General features: G+C 41.1%; 2 long non-coding RNA genes across 7 annotated transcripts in view; one reads left to right on the plus strand and one right to left on the minus strand.

Annotated features, from left to right (window-relative positions):
• The window catches only part of LOC111095306, an 80,785-nt gene extending 62,568 nt beyond the window's left edge, over positions 1–18,217 (minus strand). For 3 of the 6 annotated variants that reach the window (XR_005357338.1, XR_005357337.1, XR_005357336.1), the window contains exons 1-2: positions 18,134–18,208; positions 10,834–10,900 (exon numbers count right to left, since the gene is read on the minus strand). This is a non-coding gene — a long non-coding RNA (uncharacterized LOC111095306). Of the gene's footprint in view, positions 1–2,469; positions 2,582–10,833; positions 10,901–11,676; positions 12,261–18,086 lie in introns of those variants that run through there. The other 3 variants (XR_005357332.1, XR_005357333.1, XR_005357334.1) reach the window with 3 other exon arrangements.
• Positions 437–16,060, plus strand: LOC111095307. Its single transcript, XR_005357339.1, has 3 exons — positions 437–647; positions 15,026–15,180; positions 15,792–16,060. It is a non-coding gene; the product is annotated as an uncharacterized LOC111095307 (long non-coding RNA).
• Positions 18,218–23,162: the final 4,945 nt, after the last annotated feature.

A 23,162-nucleotide genomic window follows, 5' to 3' on the forward strand; every position in this document is an offset into this window, starting at 1 on the left:
TTCTTTCCCTGACAACTTCTATGAGGGAGCTGCCTTCCTGTCACTTCTCATTACAATAGCCTTGCTTTCTCTCCTTTGTGCCACTTTTCCTGAAGTATTGGCAAGCTAGTTCAAAAACATTGTGCAAAACACCTTGGGAAGGGTCGCCTGCAAGCGGTGTTTCTATAGGTTACACATGGCTTAATCTCACCCAGTGACTCAGGAACAAAATCTGGGCAGGTCAAAAATTAATGCAAAAATGCACTGATACCCTCTTGTTGAGATTAGAAGGACAATGATTAAAAATAGACTTCCGATATTCCTATTTTAAGGGGTTTGTACCCAACCATTTATTGATGTAATAAATGTTTGTGGTGTGTTTGCTCCATGCCAACCAGTCCAAACAGAGCATTTGGAATCAGCCTGTCTGGTTCTAGAATACTATCAACAACTCAACATGTGATTCCCCTCCAACTCTGTCCATTTTGCATTTATGCCAGTGAAATAAGGAGCTAATATCTCTGAGCAAGCCCAGGGTAGGGTAACCAACCATTCCAATTGCCCAGGACTCAGGGAATTCTAAGGCACAAGACTTTCAGCTTCAAAACTGGGAAAGTCCCAGAATAAGAATGGAGTCGATCACTCTAGCACGAGACCTGGAACCACAGGTTTGGAGTTTCAAATCTTCCTTTAAATGGCTGGATTGGCCTTTGACAATCTTCAGTGTGAGCTTTGAGAACTTTCTAAAAAATGTTTAGTTAATTCTCAGTTTACACATTTGCAGACTACAGTTGCAAATTTAGATCATCTCAATGGATAAAGAAGATGTGGTATATGTACACAATGGAATAGTACTCAGCCCTCAAAAAAAAGAAATCTTTCCATTTGCAATGACAAGATTTGCAATGACATGGATGGAACTGGAGGGTATTATGCTAAGTAAAATAAGTCAACCAGAGAAAGACCATTATCACATGATTTCACTCATATGTGGAATTTAAGAAACAAAACAGAGGAGCATAAGGGAAGGGGGGAAATAAAATAAGACAACATCAGAGAGGGAAACAAACCCTAAGAATCTCTTAACTCTAGGAAATAAAATGAAGGCTGCCGGAAGAGAGGTGCATGGGGGGATGGGGTAACTGGGTGATGGGCATTAAGGAGGGCACATGATGAGATGAGCACTGGATATTGTATGCAGCTAATGAATCACTTACCTCGACCTCTGAAACTAAATATACTCTGTATGTTAGTTAATTGAATTTAAATAAAATAAAACAAAAAAAATTTAATTAGACCAACTCTAAGGATTATCTTGTAGTTTGAATATTCTAAAAGTGAATTTAATATTTTTTTAGGATTAAAATGGTCTGAGGGTATAGGGAACTTCTCGCAAATCTCTGTCCACAAATAAAAATAACACCAAGTTGAAATCCTGACATAGTCAGGATCTAATTGAACTTAAGCTGCTCCTTTCAATTAAGTACCAGCATTCTCTGCGCCAGCGCATGGGTAAACATAATCCAGTTCAGAAAATCTTCTACTCAGAAGCTGTGATAGAAAACGAACCCTAGAGTCTGTTTTGGAATGATATGGTTGAAAATTATATTTAGCTGGGTCACTGCAGCAAATAGACCTTTATCGACATTAGGTGCCTTTATATCATGGGTAAAATTGTGGAAGGAATTAAGGATCACAGACAACATGAACAGTCACTTTTTTAGAAGAATCATGAATTTAAAAATAATAATAATAACAAGGGGTTGGGGTGGGGAGCCTGAATCTAATTCTAAGACTAGTTTGGAGAAGTAGTTTCCTCTTCTTGGACTTCATTAGCCTCATCTGTAAAATGGGCAGGCAATATACTTCCCAGAGTTATGTGAGGATAAACCTGTCCCTTTTATTAACATTATGGATTTATGTGTACACAATTCTCATATTTATTAATTTTTATATTTTATACATGCAGATTTATATGTGGATGGATTTTATTTTATAAATCCATCCCTATATGGACCCCTGGGTGGCTCAGTAGTTGAGCATCTGCCTTCGGCTCAGGGCATGACCCTGGTGTCCTGGGATCAAGTCCCACATCCAGCTCCCCACAGGGAGCCTGCTTCTCTCTCTGCCTGTGTCTCTGCCTCCCTCTCTGTGTCTCCCATGAATAAATAAATTAAATAAATAAATAGATAATAAATAAATAAATAAATAAATAAATCTTTTTAAAAAGAATAAATAGATCTGTCCTTATACTTTTTATATGTAGTATATATAGCTATATGTATTATATATAAATATATCTGCATATATGTGTATAGTACATATAAAATATCTCCAAAAATATAATATGTATATATACACATACATTTGTAGAATGCCTCCTATGCGTCTGTCACATTCTTAGATATAAAAAGCATTTCGAAGTGTCAAAAACGCTATGCAGGTCTAGAACACTTGTGAAAAAATAAGTTCCAGAACCACTAGATTTACCTCCTTCAAATCGTATCAGATCAGGGTTTTTTTCACTAACCCAACAGAGTCACCCAGGTGAAAATAGCGAGTGAGCTGTCATTGCGATCCCTCCATGTCTCTGAGCAGCATGTACCCTTAGATTGTTATGGAGAATAAGCAACAAAGAACATCTCACAATCCATAGAATCTCAGGTTTAGGAAGGCCTCAAGGAGCCCCTTCTCTGATGATACCTTCTCTAACTCGGACAAATGCTCACTCAGTGCCTCCTTGAGCATGATCAGGAGCTAGGAGTTCATTTGTTCAGAAGATAGTCCCTTGTGTCTTTATTTAATGCATCTTCACAGTTCAGCTCAGTATCGTTGCACCTGATTGCATTACTTGGGACTCCTGGAGTTAATATGAGCTAAGGCCTGAGCTTACCACACACACGCTAGGCGCTCAAAATATGAGTGTCCTTCCCCCCTTGTTCGTTTCTCCTTCCTATGTAATTGCTAGCTCCGGGGAGGCCACGGTTAGCATTCTTTATAAAACAATTTCCCTGATATCCCTGAAGACCTGCTGTGGGCTGACAGCCAGGACGTTCCTTGGGGATTACCAGTAAAAACTCGAAAAGACAGGAGAGTGAGCCTACAGTTTGGCATTGGAATCTGAATTGCATTTGCAGCCAAAAGAGCCCCTCTTTAGCTTGGCAAATAGCCCAAGAACTGTTGAGACTCCAAGTCCATGACCCAAGTCTGTGGCCCTCCCAGTCCTTATACCAGTCGTATTGAAAGGCTGTCCTGACTTTAACTTTCTGGCCAATATATGGGAACAGGTTGTTAGAAAACAATTATCTCAGGACATCCCTCAAAACTGTGCTGTTTTTCAACCGTATTAGTGTTGAGATAGCGGCATACAATTGCAGGATGATTTATCTCTCAATACTGATCTGTTGCTACATTACTGGACATTTCCTCCACAGCTGATTCCATCAATCATGCAATCATCTGAACGGCTCTGCAGCCCGTGCTCATCTGACAGAGCCACACTTGCTATTTATCTTACATGCTGTCTCTCGCTCTTGTCAGTTTTAATTCTGTTCCATTTTCATTCTCTTCTTCTGTCCCCTGAGGGCTCTGTCTGGGATATTATTATTCAGTATTTACAGGGATGTCACTTGGAAAAATGTCACCACTGCAAATGACAAAAATTCAGCAGTTTGCACAGAATCCTCTGTGCCCAGCCACCATCTTGAATTTTTATACCATGATGTAAATTCCACAACTCTCCATGAAGCCTTAAAACTACTGACCTGATTCAAGGGAAGTCTTAGGACAGGATTATACTAAAATCCTTGAACTATAATTGTAAAGTTTCCATTGAGAGGGTGGGTATTCAATTCTGTATTTTTAGGGGAAAAAAATTTAATTTAGAAATGCTCCCACCATGACTGACATTGTCACACAAGTCAAGCCCTAAGATCTATCCTTAAACTTCTAAGATGTTAATCATGAATCATCTACATCTTATTTGCAAATGGATTTCTCTTAATGATAAAAATTTAATGCTTATTTTAGCTAACACATATGTAGCACTTATGATGTTCCAAGATCTGCTTAGAAGCATATGTACGTACATATGTTAATCTTCAAACCAAGACTATGTTCCCCATTACTATCAAAGAGGATATTTGGACAAACTATTTAAATTGTACAGGAGATCAAATTTATTCAACACATACTATAGGCTTAGCTTTTTTACAAATATTGTCTTATAAATGCTGAACCACCATCCTGGGAGATGAATACAATGACCAACATGTTTATAGATGAGAAAGGCGAAGGGTCAAAAGGTTAGCACCATCCGTGAGGTCACTAAGCCAGCACTTTAACTTGTTTCTGTCTGATTCCAAATGTTCCACTTCTCAGTGTCCCACAATGTCAATCTCTAGCTTTACTTTTAGAAAAAGATCTGCTGATATCCCAGGTTACTGTCAAAAATTCTTCTTTGAGGTTTATGGTCAATCTTTGACCTGGTGTTATCTCTTATCAGTCAAAGGTCAGCCATCTTTTTATATAGTAGCCTTGGTGGTAGTGATTCCTTTTGTCCAGATTCATCATGAAGGAGGGAGCTGAGATGGAAAGTATATTTGTCTTTTCCCCAGATTGGAGTATGATGATCCAAAACTCTGGTGTGGTCATTGGGCCTGCCTTGGTGCCAGGCCACATAAGTTAAACCAACTCCAGAAAAAAAGGCATCTTCCTCCCTATCCAGATAGACTCACTGGTATTCCATATCTGGGTCTGAAACGCAAGGCCCAACTAGGAAAAAAATTTCACTAAACTTGTTTTATTCAGTGCAAGTATTTTCCCAAAAGGGTGTATAATGTTTTTATTATTATTATTATTATTATTATTATTATTATTATTATTGGAGTTCAATTTGCCAACATGTTAGCATAACACCCAGTGCTCATCCCGCCAAGCGCCCCCCTCAGTGCCCATCACCCAGTCACCCCAACCCCCCCACCTCCCCTTCCACTACTCCTTGTTCATTTTTCATTTCCCAGAGTTAGGTGTCTCTCATGTTTTGTCACCCTCACTGATATTTTCACTCATTTTCTCTCCTTTCCCTTTATTCCCTCTCACTAATTTTTATATTCCCCAAATGAATGAGACCATATAATGTTTGTCATTTTCCAATTGACTTATTTCACTCAGCATAATACCCTCCAGGTTCCTCCACTTTGAAGCAAATGGTGGGTATTTGTTGTTTCTAACGGCTGAGGAATATTCTGTTGTATACATAGACCACATCTTCTTTATCCATTCATCCAAAAGGGTGTATAATGTGCTAGTGACCGGCCTATGGGAGAAAAAAAAACATTTCTTTATCCTCTGGCCAATCTCAGCATACCACAGACAACCTAGAAGAAGTTCAAATGGGCCAGCGGCACCATGAAGGCTATCCAGACAGGCCACTCAGCACCAGGGAGGCCCAGGAAAGAGGTTCAGGTGGCGAGGGCAGACTGTAGGCCAGTCTAAGGAAGGTGACATCAGCAGGAAGCAACTATGGGAGCATTTACAGGGAACCCAGCTATACTCTACAGAAGCAAGGGCCCAGTCTCCCACATGACTCAAGGGAGATGCCTGGAGCCCTAATTTCTGGGAACCCAGTCTTCTGGACAAGTTGTCAAATCCTAGTGCTACCAATAATAAGGGCTCACTCTGTCGCACACACTTCCGTTTCACATTATTTACTGTCTTAACCTCAACAATCACATGAAGCAAGTGCTAGTCCCATCACCAACATATATATAAACTCGTCCAACCTGTTGCAGCCCATGTCTGAATGAACTAGACTTTCCAAACCTGGCCACGGTGGCTCTAGAAGCCAGACTCTTAACCACTTGCCCACCCAGCACCACCTCTTAGGGTTGAAGTGAGGACCAAAGAGCAAGCACTTGTGAACTGTGATAGGAAGAGGAAAGTACTGGTCCATGCATTTGTTTTAGCCCGTGAAACTTTTGCAGCCACACTAGGAGACTGTATGTTGGTGAGCATTCAGCCAGGAAAACAGAAGCTATTTTCTGCATGTTCTAAGCGTCAATAGCTCCAATGCAGGGAATCAGAGTTTTCCGCAGTCCTATGGAAAGGCTGGGCAGTGGAGCTCAGGAAAGCCAGCAAGATCTGCTGCACCTAGGCAAGAAGGCTCAACACCCACCTTAGGCTACTGCACATCTACAGTCTAGATCTAGGGGGCCCCAGGGAAGCTCTCGTTGGCCAGCACCCTGAGACAGGGGATTCTCAACAGGCTCACCTTACACCTTCCTGCCCACACATCTGCCTGTAACTGCTTCCTTTGGAACATAATGGCCATTCCTCTTCTGCCGGGAGAATTTCACACCAGGGCCTCTCCTAGGCAGACTGTACCCAAAGCCACACATGAAAGGATATCTTGGGGATGGTAATTCCCAGCCTCTTGGCCTTGCCGGGGAGACTTGGGAGGTAGCACGGACGCATCAAGCTGACAACAGATCGTCTGGTGGAGTAACGTAGAATCACTAGCTCCCTTTTACAGTTGGGAAAACGGGCACAAAGAGGTGCATCGATGTGCTCTAAATCGCAGAATTAGTAAGTGATAAAGGCAGGATTAAAATTCAGAGCCCGACGCTAGAATCAATGCTCCCAGCACTGCATAGTCAAGCTTGGCACAGATTATCTACTCATTCAGTGTTAGCTGTTGTCATTCTTGTTCTGTTGTTGTTGTTCCTATTATTACTACTACTATATTACCTGTAAACCTATACCTGTTTTTCTCATAAATGCCATAACCGAGATTGCCTCGCTATCACCTAAAGAATCTCGAATGCCCCCACCAGCAGCCGGTTTCACAGTAGCCACCTTCCAGGGCACCTAGGTTGGATTTCCTTCCCCAGTAAGTGTGCCTTTAGGACGTAGTCCCAGGTTTCTAAATTTCCAACTTAAAAACAAAAACAAAAAACCCAGCGCCCTGAGTAGCCACAGATGTGCATGCATGAACACGAGCACACGGCCTGCACGCATGCACACACACACACACACACACACACACATATTTTGTGAACCACGGCAATACAACTATTTCAGTTCGTGCACTGGATGATGGTGAGTTCCAGGAGCTTCACCCGAGCAATCCCAGCTGGCCAATTATTGCAGGCAACCTGCTCCCACACATTTGCCACACAGAAAACATGTCAGATGTACTTGGAAACAACCCTAGGCTGCGGCACACGGTGCAAATGGGAGGCTGAGCATTGGGCTTGCCTGCTTTGGGCTGCCTGGCGTAGCCTGGAACGCGTGTGTGGTCTCTGATTCCATTTCCAGATACTGCAGGGAAGGCTCTGTAATTAGAAAGTGCTGCCCAAGCAGAAAGCCTGCCTTGTTTAATAAACAGTGCCCTCTGAAGAAGTTTAAAATTTACCAGAGGAGAAACACAGCCTCCTGTTACCATCAGTGTTCTAGAACTAGCTGAAATGGATTCGAGGCTTCAGAGGACATTCTTCCTCTTACAGCTCATTTAACTATGCAATTAGGCAGTTAAATAGATGCAAAACATTTAAAATTAAACATGCTTCTCATCAATTCAGTGGTCAGAACTTTTTAGAGTCAGTGATCAATTTCCGCTGTCTTTATCTCTCTTTCTTCATTCCTACTCATCTCCAATCCTGCTGGGGGGGGGGGGGGGGGGAGGAGCAGGGATAGAAACAGGGGGTGTTTATCTTAACTCAGCAATTTCACCATTTTTATCAGATGGTAGGAGCAAAAATAATAAGTTGGAAAATTTCAAATGAAAAGGCTATAGAGCTGAGCAAGGGCAAGATCACGTGGCTAATAATGTATTTTGTAAATGTAGGGGAGAAAATTATGCATGAATACCAAATTTCCATGATAGGAAGGTGAACAGCCTGTTTAACGACCGCAAATTCAATGCTGGAAATCACATCACTCTGAACAGGTACACAGTATTATATTCCGATTGAGAAAGGGATGCTATGTGAATGTGCTCGGCAAAAAAGGTAGCAGAGGAATATTGCATCTTTAATAGGATTTTTGATTCAAATGTGCTGAGCCAAACCATTTAAAATTGCATTTGAATAGTAAACAGATAACATCATCATTTTTAAAAACCTGCACGCTTGTGCCAGATCAACAGAGAGCCTGCAAAATAAAGACGGGGGAGAAGGAGGTATCAGCTCTGAATAGAAAATAAAATTAGATATGAATTCGCAGCCATGAGGCCTTCTTCAGGCCTCCAAAAGGTAAAGCAAGGTTAAGTCACTCCTTTGTCAGCACCACTCCAAGATTTCAGAGCAGGGGGCGGGGGAGGGAGGGTCCCCTCCTCAGCAAAGGATCTTTTTCAAACACAGATTGAACTTGGGTCTGAGATTTATCTTACTTCTTCTACCAAATTGCTTCAGTCTTATCGATGAATTTGCATTATTGGTGTTCAGGACCTGATGGCAGGGAAAAGTGAAGGAAAGCATGCCGTCTGGATGTGACGTCACAGAATTAAAATGCTAAAAATTCAAAGACAGAAGCTCAAGAAACCTTACCAGCCACTCCCACCCCCATCCCTGCTCGCAAAGCCTTGGTTCCTTGGAATCTTCCCAGATGAATCCTGTTCAGCCAAGTTTCTGCATAACTGAAAGCCAACCCTTTACGTGAGCTGACTTTCCCATGAGTGTGCACAGGTTTTCCAAAAACCTTTTTCAGAACAGCATTTCCCAATGCTCTGGGTTTTTGTCTACTTTAGTTAGCATTCTTCAGGAGAAAGTCGTATGGAAGAGAAAGAATTTCATGATAGGAGAAAGCAGAGAAAGTGTCTGAGCTGGAACAATCCTCCAATATTATAACAATTCCTAATCTGCTCATTAGACGATGTCATTTTTCTCTGGTCTGTGTGGAGGATCTCAGCAGCCTGCCATCAAGGCTTCTGTGATGGCTCTTGCCCTTGAGGAAAGCATCATCACTTGAGGGATTGGAAACTTGTTTCTTGAAAGGCTGACTTGGAAGTTTCCAGCATATTCCAGACCGAAGAGGCATGGTCTGAAGCTCTGGAAAAACTATGGCTTGCTACGATGCAGACGAAGGCATGATCAAAATCAACACAGCAGAAACAAGGTTATGTTCTGCTTACCTGATGACTTGAAAGATTTTTTTTGTTTTTTCCTGGACCAATAACTTGTAAATTTTCACTTATAAATCATTAAATAGTAATGATTAAAGTGTCAGAAATATAAAAAGGTATTCAGGAGAACTTTCTGTTGCATTGTCACTCAACTGTCCTGTTCTCATGCCTTTGAACAAATGACTGTTATCTTTTTATTATTACTCCTCTTTTTTTTTAGATTTTATTTATCATGAAAGACACAGAGAAAGAGGCAGAGACACAGGCAGAGGGAGAAGCAGGCTCCATGCAGGGAGCCCGATGTGGGACTCGACCCCAGGATCCCAGGATCATGCCCTGAGCCAAAGGAAGATACTTAACCACTGAGCCACCCAGGTGTCCCTATTGTTACTCATCTTTGCAGAATTTTTAATACGTGTCCCAGTCTTGCTCCTTGGTTCCTCAATATCTTCTAAGCTTTGACATTCTTGACTTCTCTGGTCCCAATTTGCTTTAAGGGTCAGACTTTTCAGGATTTATACTCATCATCTTGAAAAAAGAGAAAGATTCTCTTTTCCTTCCAGCTCAGGAATCACCAATGGGAAGATGGAATAAATATTTTCAGGTACAAGAGCGCCTGGGTGGCCGAGTGGGTTAAGTATTTGACTCTTGGTTTGGGCTCAGGTCATGATCTCAGGGTCATGAGTTCTAACCCACATTGGGCTCCACAATCCACATGAAGTCGGCTTGAGATTTTCTCTCTCCCTGTCCCCCTGCCCTCCCACCTGTGCTCTCTCTCTCGCTTTCTCTCATATAAATAAATCTTTTTAATAAATGTATATCCAGGCACAAAGTCAGTTGCCTGGAGTAAGTTTGGTCATTGTTTTGGGATAAGAAACCTTTGGCCTCAGGAAAATCCAGGATTCGGAAATGATCTTTCACAAATGATAATAAAAGGAGAATAAAATCAGACTTACCTACCCATGCATTAGTAAGTTCTCTGAGGGTTAAAGGTAGATTTTAGTATCTCAGAAAACTCACAGATAATATTTGTCCCTGTTTTATAGTATCTACGATGAACATCTGTTGAGAGTTGTTTGCCCAGCGATCATGCTCCCTATTTTTGACAATTGTATTCTATTAACACTTGAAGAACAACCCCTATTCAAAGCCCATGCCTTTCAGATTGTGCTGACACAAGTCCCAAACCACAAGAATGCATATATAGCCCCTGCTTGACTGGTCAAAGTCAGATTTCCCTTGGTTAAGTGATTTTTCCCTGAGTTCATCACATGACCCAATCTGGCCAATGAGAACCTACCCTGACCCTTTCCTTGGCTTTCTTGGGAAAGAGAAACTCTCTGTGCACTGGAGTTGCTGGAGGCTATTTTTCCCTCCACCGTTGGAGGACATGGCCCAAGAACGAAGCCATCACAAATGGAAGCAGAACTGAAAAATAGAGGAAGACATAACCTAATGCTTGATACTTGAATCCAAATCTCTCCTTTTCAAAAAAGTGAACCATTCCCCCCTTTTTACTCCAGTCTTTTGAATTGATTTTCTGCTGCGAGGAATCAAATGAGTCTTTATATAGTATTTAATTGCAGTAACAGTAGACCTCTACTTCTGTTTAAAGCTGAGTTCATACCACCTATATTTCTTAAGATGTATACACACAGAGTGCAAAAAAAAAAACAAAACAAAAAACAAAACAAAACAAAACAAAAAACCTCTCCCCAAATAGTATTGCTTACCTCTTTTAACAGGCACTAAGTAGTTTAGAAAGCTGATGAATTTCCAGCCAGATTAATCTTCCAGATCCTAAATTAATCCAAATTCCTACTGTTAGCATTTTACTGTTATGTATCTTTTTGTTATAATAAACATACAAGCTTCCTCTGCAAGGAAAAACATATTCCGGACAAATTGCATCAAATTACTAACTGTATCAATGATCGGCAAATTAGTAGACCTCTCCTACTTTTTTGCTGATATTTCTATTTCCAGCATTTGAAGGTTGGTTACCGTCAATCACTCACTACTAACTTTCACCCAGTGCCAAACAGTTAGTCTGGGGAAGCAGAGGAAGGATCCCATGATTATATTCATCCACTGTGTTCGGCTCACAAGGCCTGGTGTTTCAGTGGTGTCAATAACCTAAGCGCAGGGCCTGGCATAAAAATAATCTTCAATAACTATTTGTTGAGCACAAACAGCTACCAGTTAAGTGAAGAAATTCGTTAGATCAAGAGCAAAACACACTCTCAATTATCTTCTTTCAGAAATAGAAAGTGCCCATCTTGTATTCACCTAAGGAAATCGTTGAAGAAAATGGCCCCTCTCTAGCTCAGTCTAGAAGCCCATAGCCATCTAGCACCAGGCATTCTCCCGCACGTGGCCTGCTTTCAAAAGCCTTAAAGGTCTCAGAGATTCTTTATTTTTATTTTATTTTATTTTTTTAGATTCTTTATTTTTATCCCACTATACCAGGGACTGCAAACTTAAATGCCCACACAAGCCAGGCACATAATAGAGGGGGAGAAGCATTTACGGTGTTCTAATTTTGTCATGTATATTTTTAGTCCCACAAAACACACCTTGTTTCAGTGCTGGAGAGCCATTGGGTTTAGAGCAGCATGCGTTCTCCCTGGGGGTGATACCATTCCCAAGGGGGCAAAAACAGGTTCTTGAGGGTGCAAAATCCTTAGATATTCTCAACGGTTTCTGGTCCTCCAAAGGGCCACAGCACAGAAGCAGATATACAACATATCCACGCTATTAGAATTTCATGGAGAGAGAAAGACCATGAGGAGGGGGGACAATGTCTCTGAATCTCCTTAGGAGAGCAAAACTAATAAAAATGTTGAGAAACATCAGGAAACTGAAGAACTCAGACATCTCAAAGGGCAATCATTTCTTAGCTCCAACAGATTTGTGGCTGTGTGAAAATGTGGTATGGCCATATTTTTCAAAGGACATCATCTAGGTATTTAGGCAAAATTTCACAATTTTTTAAATGATGATTTGTTTTCAAAGAAAATCAGCAAGAGTCCTTTGTAAGCTGAATAAACTGTATCTCCAAGGCCGTGTGGCCTGTCAGCTGTCAATGTACAATCAAGACCCTCAGGGGAAATCTGAAGAAAGTGTCATATCCTTAGAGCATTTGGTGGTTACCAATCAGTTAAGCTAGACAAAGAGAGAAAGCATTATTCACGTTGTACCCTTTTAGGGAAAGCATTCATAGTTTAATCCAAAAGCGAAACCATTTGTCCATTGGCAAATGTGAGAAACATTTTTCTGGCTCCTCAGTATTAACCAAGGTGTTAATAATCCTTGAAAGGGGGCCTTTAGTCATTCCAAAGCTATTTAAAAATGAACGGAACGGTTAGCCCATGGGAAGTGTCCTTGGGATACATTCAGGCTTTGAAAGTTCTGCTTTTTTAAACTATCAACCCCAGCTTCTGCCTAAGTAGAGATTTGTTTATTCTGCTTATCTCAAACCATAGTGAATATTGTCCCTGACTCTAAATGGCCCGATTTCTGCATACCGTATCTTAATTCTGCTTTAGAAAGATAACTCCAAAAAGTTAGAGACTGTGTTTACTGAACTTGTTATACTCACACAAAAGAATGCTAAATATTTGATGATAATCATGCCGTTCTTTGAATTAATATGGTGCCAATCGAAACAGCACATGTTGAACAAAAATTTTATTTTAATTGCATTTCCCATGTTCCCTTCCCTTCACATAAATTCTAAGAATAAAATTAAAGTCAGCCCTAAAAAGTATGTCTTTCCTCCTCTAAATGACATGAAGACATTAGTTTCGCCTTAATCACTTTTCATTTGAGCAGCTTAGGAAGGCTCAGCATGAATTTTTTATGCGTGAGATATCCTCCTCCACCTACTCAATCCCTTCCCGCTGTTTTCTGCTTTTCTCCCCCCATCATCCTGAGACTTCGGATAATCTGCTTCCTCCACAGTACTTGGTGTTTTTGTAAAATACTTTTAGCCTCAGTTCGCTGGGACAGTGCTGAGCATATAGGAATACTGGCAAATTTAGCAATTCAACAGGCAAAAGGGAAAGAAAGTGTCAAAGTCATGGGGGATTTGGGGGACACCCATTAGGCATTTCCCCCTAGGCTCCGCGAGGCCCCGAACAGCCTGGGAAGCACTCTCATTTCCAAGATGGGTGAAGACTTTGTTATTTCCTATCTGGGCTCACCTAGAGGAGTGAAGTTCGAGAATTAAAATTTAATGAAGGATCAAGTTTGAAATTCTGTACCAGTGCACAATGCTTATAAATACACCACACCGATACTACCCGGGTATTATAAATAATACATGTAATGTTGATTAAAATTTTGATGTAAATTTCTAAAAACTTTATTAAAGTTGTAAAATAACTGACATGGGTTGTTTACAGTTAGGTGACAACTTAATTAATCAACTGCTGTCTCCACTGCAATAAAGACTAGAAGTGCATATTCTCCACTTTATTTTTATCCCTGAAGAATGAGCCAGAAAACACAAAATTATCTCTCTCTCAAAACACCAAATTATCTTTTCTCAAAACAGTCTGAGTATTAATTGTGAAGCATGACAGCACAGAGTCTTTGCCTAGACTAATAATTAATCTGGAAAATACAAATCTCTGACATTCAGTTGGTGGAGAACAAAAGCGATAACCAGGAAACATTTGCTCAAACTCAGTCCAGAAATGATACCTTTTGTTCGGTAGCGAGAAATTTTTCAATTTTCAGGTCAAGCTAAACACACAAAGCATCATCACGTGAGAGAAAGAAAGAAAAAATATCTATATATTTATATTTATGTATACTCTCACGCTGCTCGTTTCAGGATTCTTGCTTGATGAGACTTTCCCCTTTTTGAATGAGAAATCCCAGAACACTATTGAAAATAAATAAGATCATGGCAAAACTAATATTTCAGATAATCTCGTATTACTTTATTATTGCCCTTTTCCAAGAGTTTCATTATCCATGAGATACCGTAGGGATTACAAAACACTAGTTCTGAAGGGAAAGTGTTTATAATTGTTGTTGTAGGTTCCATTCATTCATTCATTCATCCATTCACCCAACAAACTTAGGACCTGCAAGATTCTGTGGTAGCCACGAGGTGGGATGGTTCAAGGGTCCATGAGATGCAAGCCCACTGAAAAGAGTTTACAGTGCAACAGGCAAGATGCATCATGGACATAAATAACTTTGTAGCACAGAGACTGAGCCAAGCACACCTGAATTCAATTCCTAGCTCCATTTGACCTCTCTGATTCTTTGTGTCCTCACCTGTAAAGTATGGAAACAGCCTTACATATACCATCAATATGTTAAAAGGCGTCAATGAGATAATGCATGACTCATAATAATGCATGAGGTACAGCACAATATCAAATGTATAGAAGTTTCCTATAAAAAGTTAAATCCTCCTCTTCCTATAATTGTGGTGCTGTTGTTATTGTGGTTGTTGTCCAAAGCAGTAGTTGCCAGGCCACGAGCTCTTTGCATACGACAGAGGAAAATGATTGCTCATTACCCAGATCTGCATCCTTTCAAATTAGCCCAGCCCATGATTATCCTGGCTTTCCTCTGAGCTCAACCCACTCTAATGCCTATCCCCTGACCCCATGCTTCACATCCAACTCATGTTACTGTCTCCCAGCATTAAACACTAGCCCTGACTTAACCACTGAACAAAATAAGCACATGCATGGGGCACAAAGAGAAGGCAAGCATCGTCCTGCCCACATGTCCTGACCCCTTCCTGGTCACTCTTGGTTTTAATGGAATTAAATTAAATGTAATGGAATTTGTATCATTTACGTATCATGATCAACTTTAGTCTACATTGCTTAAAAAAAAAGTGTTTTCTTGGACCTGGTAAGTAATTCGAGTTTATTTTATTTTATTTTATTTTTTTAGTAATTCGAGTTTCAAATTTTGGTTTTGAAACATCTTCAGACATCATATTTGTTTCTATTTTATGGACTGAGAATTTCTGCTTTCCTTGGAGTGTAAACACAGCTGGCTGGCTCTTGCTAGCATTTAACTCATCAGCTGACTTGTGTAGCAGACGGGTGAGTTCTTTATTGTAAGTCATGGAAGGGCAGGGGAAACCAGCACTGAGCTATTCATAGAGCATCAGCTGACCTTACTCAAACCCTGTTAACTTGCACAGGGATGCACAACCTCTCTCCCCTCCAGTATCCCGATAAGTGTTTTTTCCATAGATATGTGAGCCTGGCTACTCATGCTTGGAGAGAGGACCGTATTCATCATGTCTATGCAGTTCAGATATTCAAGGGCCTCTCAACCCTCTGTTCGAGGTCCAAATCCCCTTTCTCCTCTTAGCTGCCCTATAAATCAGCTACTTGTTCTACTATGTTCTGCTATTTATTGCTACCACAGCACTTTGACCAAACTTCCATTATAGCCCAAGTCAATCCGTACTGTTGTTATTGGTGCACGTGTTTATCCCTTCAGGATTACACAACACTCATCTTTCTGTCTTTAGCAATTGACTCAGACGTACATAGTGGATGCTCAATAAATATTTCGAACAAATGAATTAGTAATTTAATAAAAAAATCAATCAGAACAGCTGAAGCATACTTAATGCTTTTTATCAGGGTCCTAATTAGACTGAGCTCTGATGGTCTAATTAACCACAGAAATATTCTCTTCACAGGGTTTCTTCATCACAAAAGGTTTTAGATGTGAGAGTCCAAGCCTGATGATCAGCAAATCTCAGAGGACTAACAAAGACGGTGTATAGGATATTCATCTTCTCGGACGACAAGAAAGGCAGTTGAAACATCTTGGGGGGCTTATATTTCTACTTTCTCCTGCAGTTCATTTTGATGTCATTAAATATTAATTTACCTTGAATACTTCCTCCTCCAGCAACCGCCCCATCTCTCTCCGCTTCTTTCCAACAAAACGCCTCCATGCAGGGATACATTCTTGCCATCGCTACCAGTTCCCCCACACAGCGAGGTCCAGTAGGATGCTCCCAGTCCTCATCTCCATAGACCTAATGGCAGCACTCAGAACAGTTTCTAACTTTCCCCTCTTTGAAACACTCTTTCCTCAGCCACTTCTCACTCTCCTTGGCCGGCTCCTCTTCATCTCCGTAGCCTCCAAACACAGGTGGACTCATAGCCCAGTCCTTGAACCTCTCATCCTCCCAGTCAGTCGCTGCTTTAGAAATCTCATCCAGTCTCATAGCTTTAAATACCGAGTACATATGGAAGGTTCCCAAATTTGTATCTCCAATCCGAACCCAGTCATCAGTTTTAGGGTCATAAATTCCATATATTGATAACCTCTTCACTCACATGTCTAACCCAACAGGTCCAAAGCCGAAATTTATATTCTTCTGCCGCACATAATAGCAACGCTTTCCATTTTTATCGTTATGGAGATCAGACTCCTTGGAATCACCCCTGACTTCTCTCATCTCCTCATACCCCATACCCACTCTTCCTGTAAATTGTCTTGATCCTACCTTCAAAATGCATCCAGAATCTGACCCCTTCTCACTACCTTCACCTTGGCCCAAGAACCATCACTCCGCACGTGGATTGTCACAAAAGTCTCCTTCTGGCTTCTATTTTTGCTTCCTCTATAGCCTAATTTCAACACGCTAACAGAGCGATCCTGCGGGCTAGATGCCTTTACTCCTCTGCTCAAAACTTCAAATGGCCCCCATCTCATCAGAACAAAAGCTGACATTTTTACAACAACTCATAAGGCCCTACCGGATCTGTTCTCTGCCACCTTGCCATGTCTCTAGCTTCATCTCCTACCATTACCTCCTTGCTCACTCCTACCCTCACCTCTTTGAGCCAGATTGACCTCCTGGTTCTTTCTGAAACAGCAGAGCCTAGAATGAAATTTGCCATAGAGTAGATATTTGATAACTATTTGTGGAGGGAGGGAGGGAGGGAAGGAGGGAGGGAGGAAGGAAAGAAGGAAGGAAGGAAGGAAGGAAGGAAGGAAGGAAGGAAGGAAGGAAGGAAGGGAGGGAGGGAGGGAGGGAGGGAGGGAGGGAGGGAGGGAGGGAGGGAGGAAGAAGTGAGGGAGGATTTAGAAAAATGGTTCAAAAACAGCATTCAAAAGCAAAGTGGCTGTTTTTAAAATAAAATATTCTAATAGTCAATAGGAATGCCCTTTAGAATATGTCTCAGCAGAATTTGTATTTTGATTCTGGCTTTGAGACTAAATTGTAGGTTTGTAACCATCCTTACTATTCAGTGTTTTCAGAAAGTTCTCTAAGTGTCAATGGGAAAATGGAATGGACACATTATAGATCCTCAGAATGATTTCAGAAACAATCAAAGCATTTTATGCAAAAAAAAAAAGAGAAAAATTATTCTGGAGGATGATAGAGAGGAGCACATGCCTTTATTTCATGGGCAAATCAAAAATGCAATGCTCAAGAAATTGATGTTATGCCAGAAAAAAAATATACAGCTTACGGAGGAAAAAAAAAGGCACATTGAGAGAACAAAAGTGACCAACCTATATCAGATAAAAAATTCAGAATAAGTGTCTATAAGCTTGTAATAGACACAGTTGTAAAACAGTTCACAGATCGATTTTAAAAGCACTCTCATCGTGCTGCAGAAAACACATATTTGGATCCGTGAAACCTCACTTACTGAAATTTTAATGTCCTTGATATTGTTTTAAGAAAAAAGCATCGAGGCTTCAAAGCCCACAGACGGGACACAACGTAAATTTTATATCTGAACCATGAGCTGAGAGATACTGCAAAGATCCAGGACAGTGAACAGATCTCTACCGAGAGAGAGAAGCAAAAGGCTGATGTCACCTCCCGTGCGACGAAATTAAAAGTGACTATTCATTATTTGATCTAATTGCTGAGGGTACCGCCTGATATGACAAAGCATTACAGTGGCTCCTCTTTTCTCTCTGTCTACTCCACCTGAATTTTTTATTTTAGATAACTAAAGCTTACATGATTAAGTGTCAGCCTTTTGTTTAAATATGCCGAAAGCATATTACCTCCTTGCCTACATTCTTGAGCAGGGTTCATTGGACATAATTTCACTTATTTCTGATGGCCCAGCTGCTGCCAGGGAGACAGTGTGATGTCACAATAAGGAACTGGACCTTTTCTTCAGCTTTATTAAGGTATAAGTAACAAAATTATAAGATATTTAAAGAGCGTATCATGTGATATGATATGACATAGAATATGTTATACATTGTGAAAAAGTGCCACCATCTAGGTAACTAACACTTACATCACCCAGCACACCTATCTTTTGTGTGTGTGTGTGTGTGTGTGTGTGTGTGTGTGTGAGAACACTTATGTCCTCCTCTTTTCAGCAAATTTTAATTATGTAATACAACTCATGTATAATAAAATAACATATGTGATGTAATAACATATAACGTAACACACATAGATAATGTTATCGACAGTTGTCACCACGGTTTACATCATATCTTGAGACCTTATTCATTTATAAGCTGAAAGTTTTACCCTTTTACCAAACTCTCCCAATAGTCCCCAACTCCCAGCCTCTGGCAACCATTTCTTTCCTACTTTCTGTTTCTATGAGTTTGGTGGCTGCTTCTTCTTCTTCTTCTTCTTCTTCTTCTTCTTCTTCTTCTTCTTCTACTACTACTTTTTTTTTTTTAAGATTTCACATAGATATGATTCCATGCAGTCTTCATCATCGTCTGGCCTATTTTATTTAACATAATATCCTCAAAGTCCATCTGTCGAGTTGTCTCACATGGCAAGATTTCCTTTTTTATGGCTAAGTAAATTTCAGTGTACCTGTGTGTGTGTGTGTGTGTGTGTGTGTGTGTGTGTGTGTGTGTGTCTATCTTATCTTCATCCACTGATGGGCACAAACTGCTTCCATGTCTTGGCTATTGTGAATGATGCTGCCATGAGCATGAGGGCACAGATATCTCTTCAAGATTCTGTTTTCATTTCCTTTGGTCGTATACTCAGGAGTGGGATTGCTGGATCAGATGAGAGCTCAATTTTTAATTTTTTGAGGAACTTCCATACTGTTCTCCAGAGTGGCAACACAAATTCATATCCTCACAACAGTGCACAGGGTTCTCTTTTCTCCACATACTTGCCAACATTTGTTCTCTCTTGTCTCTTGATGATTGCCATCCTAACAGGTATGAAGCAAGATCTCATTGAGATTTTAATTTGTGTTTCTCTGATGATTAGCAATATTGAGCACCTTTTAACTTACCCTTTGGCCATTTGCATGTCTTCTTTGAGGAAATGTTTATTCAGTTCCTCTGTGCATTTTTTAATTAGATTGTTGGGGGTGGTGGGTGGTGGAGGATTGCCACTGAGGAGTATGAGTTCTTTAGATATTCTGGATATTAACCACTTATCAGCTACATAATTTATAAATACTCTCCCTCATTCGATATGTTGCCTTTCATTTTATTGATGATTTCCTCTACTTTGTGGAAGCTTTTTAGTCTGATGCAGAGCCAATTGTTTATTTTTGCTTTTGTCACCTTTGCTTTTGGTGTCAAGTTCAAAAAATGATTACCAAGACTGATTTCAAGGAGCTTATTATTTATATTTTCTTCTAAGATTCTTATGGATTCATGTCTTATGTTCAAGTCTTTCATCCATTTTGACTTGATTTTTGTGCATGGTGTGGTAGTCTAGTTTCATTCTTTTGTACATGACTGTCCCATTTTCCCAGCATCATTTATTGAAGGGACTGCCATTTCCTCCATATTATTGACTCCTTTGATGTAAATTAATTGATCTTAGAACAACATCAATTCATGATAAAAATTCTCAACAAACTGGATATAGATGGAAATACCTCAATATAATAAAGACCATATATGACAAGCCCACAGCTAGTATCATACTAGATGGCCCTTTAAAATTAGGAAGAAGGGGCACGTGGGTGGCTCAGTCAATTAAGTGTCTGACTCTTTGACTTCAGCTCAGGTCATGATCTCAGGGTCATGGGATCAAGCCCTGCATCGGGTCCCATGCTCAGCACAGAGTCTGCTTGAGATTGTCTCTCTCTTTCTGCCTCTCCCTTTGTCCCCCTCCCTTGCTCTAAATAAATAAACAATAAAATTAGAGAGAAAACAAAGGAAATCTACTCTCACCACTTATATTCTTAATATTACAACAAGTCCTACCCAGAGCAATTGGAGGAAAAAAGAAATAAAAGATACCCAAATCAGAAAGGAAGGAATAAAGCCATCTCTATATGCAGATGACCTGATATTCTATATAGAAACAAACCCTAGAGACTTGACTAAAAAATTGTTGGAACTGATAAAGAAACAACAGTAAAGTTGCAGTATACAAAATTAATATACAAAACCCAGTTATGTTTCCATACCACTTAGATATCGACACATTTTCACTAACCCTAATCTCACCTGGTCTCAGCTTCTTCCTCTTTCTGAATTGTCTGCCTGAGGTCTCAGCATGCTGTAGAGCCAAAAACTGTCCTTAAAGTTTGCCTTGGGCTGAATGTTTGTGTCCTGCCCCCAAATTTTTAAGGTACATCCCCAGGGCAATGGTATTTGAAAGTGAAGCCCTCCTAAATGAGATTGGTGCCCTGAAGAAGAGACAGGAGAGAAATAATCTCTCTTCACCTTGGGAGGACGTAGCGAGATGACAGTGTACGAACCAAGAAGAGGGTTCTCACCAGGCACCAAATCTGTCAGCGCTTTGATCCTGGACTTCCTGACCTCTGGTAGTATAAAAAAATAAATTTTCATTGTTTAAGCCACCCAGCTTCTGGTATTCTGTTACAGCAGCCAAAGACACAGTTTAACAGTTCCCACAGACGTTTGTTAGAGGTTCTCCGACACTTCCCTCCTTGGAGCTCCTCCCTCCAATGAGTTCACTCTTCGCCTTTCGGCAACCCCAAGCAGTTGCCAATATCTGAAAGGATCCAATAGAATAAGCTGATAAGTGGCTGACCTGAGATCCAAATTTTGGGTAGTCTGATTCAAAATTGGTTTCAACCGGGCCAAGCTTTACCCCCCTTACCACTCTCCAAAATTCCCCAAGAGACACACCACACCACCGCCCCCCCCCGCCCAAGATGTGCTTGCAGAAAAAATTCCAGGCCATGGGAATGGACTCCTAATGGAAATTGGTGGAAATGGCCTACGACTAAGAGGATAGGAGAGAGAGTTTGTTGAGAGAGAGAACTGGAAACTAAAAAAGCAAGAAGAAGAAGAATGAACCAAGCAAGATGGCTTCAACAAAAGAGGCAGAGGTGATCAAAACAGGGACAAAGCACCACAGCCCCAAATCTCTACACCCTCACTTGGAGAAAGTTTTTAGGTGCCTTTGGCCACATTCTTTAAATGAGTCTCATATCGCCCAGGATAATATCAGCCACAACTATCTCTTTTTAATTGAGATCTAATCAACATATAGCATTATATTAATTTCACAACTCCTTGACCAATGGGAAACCTAGTCCACTATCAACCCTTTTGGTTCCCCAAGGTGATGACCAGAACCTCCAGATGTATTAGTTCATTTATCCCGGTGTGTCTGGGCGGTGCAAATGTTATTGTGATGTAAAAGAGATTGGGGAGCCCAGGGCAAGCTCTTCCCATTCCTTTTCATTCTCTTCCTAATTTCTACAATCTGCACCCTGCAACTGGCAAGAAGGCCTAACCTGGAGTGTCAAGAATGGAGAAAATATACACGAGATAAAATGGCTCAAGCAGTTGCCAATATATGAAAGAATCCAATAGGGCAGCAAGTAACAACATGAACACTTCTACTAAAAGTAATGTCGATGGCAGGTTCCTGATGATCTGTTGCTTCCCAGGACACCAGCCAGAGAAACAGCAAATGGGGTCCCTCAGAGGGAATGAGGAAGGGCTCATCTTTGATGCTCATGATTCTGTGTCCAAAGCAACAAGATCCATTCCAGACCCCACCAGGAAGGGAAGCGAGGGTTGTTGAGACATTTTCTACCCAGGTTTGGATTAGCTCAGAAATTGGATGGAACTGAAGATGGGAGAGGGGGTCACTGACTCAATCCAGCAGACCCTCGGGAAGGCACAAGTGAACATAATACTTTTCCCCAAGACCTTGCATCTTGAAAATTGCAGCCCTGCTGCCAGAAGGCGGTTTCACCCTTGGAAAGGGCACATTTAGTAGAGCACATGCAGACAGGACATCACACCCCTTCTCATGCCACTGCAGTTGACATTTCTCCCCTAAACAAAGAAGAGAACAGGAGCCCAGCATTTATGGCTTTCGTCCACAAAACAGAGGCCAGACTCATAGCTTACTTTATAGGCCCCTTCCGGCCTGGAGCTCTCTGTCACTGCAGGCATCCCTGTCTCCCCATCAGAGTTTTCCACTGCTTCTAATTTGCATTAATCCATCCTGGTCCCCCCGTGCGTGTCATGCAGCCACAAATCAGGGTTGTGCACCACCCTCCCAGGCGGGCCACCACCGCCCTGTCTCTGTGAGTCATCCTACTTTTGCAATTCTGCAAGCTCATCCGTGCAGGCTTTTGCAGGACCCTGCCCATCATTTGGTCCTCGTCACTGGCAAGCACAACCCCGGGGAGATGTGTTGGCAAGCCTTGCTGGATTTCTGGCTCCGTGAAAAACCACTCATTCCCACGGTGCTGATGCACTGGCCCAGGTGCCAACCACACTACCTCTATGGAGCCAACGGATGGGGAAGGGAGAGGGAAGGGGTGGGGAGGTGGGTGGCCAAAAACCGAGGCAGCATCCTGCAGCCCAACTCTTCTTTAGCCCATTTTAAGTTATCATCTGCCTGCTATTATTCCCTCCTATCCAGGGTCTCGGCTTATTTTTATTTTTTTTTTTGGCTTATTTGTTTTAAGAGCCTCTCGTCCTCTGTCCTCCCTTTCTTATTAGTGGCTAAGAATGTCACCTCTAAAACTTTCTCCTCACCCTGCTTTGACCAAATAATGCACCCTCCCAACATCCTCCCCTGGCATTCAATATCGTATCAAATTCAAATAAATCACAGTTGACTTTAAAACCCTCCAGCAATTCATGTCTG

This window comes from Canis lupus, chromosome 3 (assembly GCF_011100685.1).
Source record: "Canis lupus familiaris isolate Mischka breed German Shepherd chromosome 3, alternate assembly UU_Cfam_GSD_1.0, whole genome shotgun sequence".
NCBI lineage: Eukaryota > Metazoa > Chordata > Mammalia > Carnivora > Canidae > Canis > Canis lupus.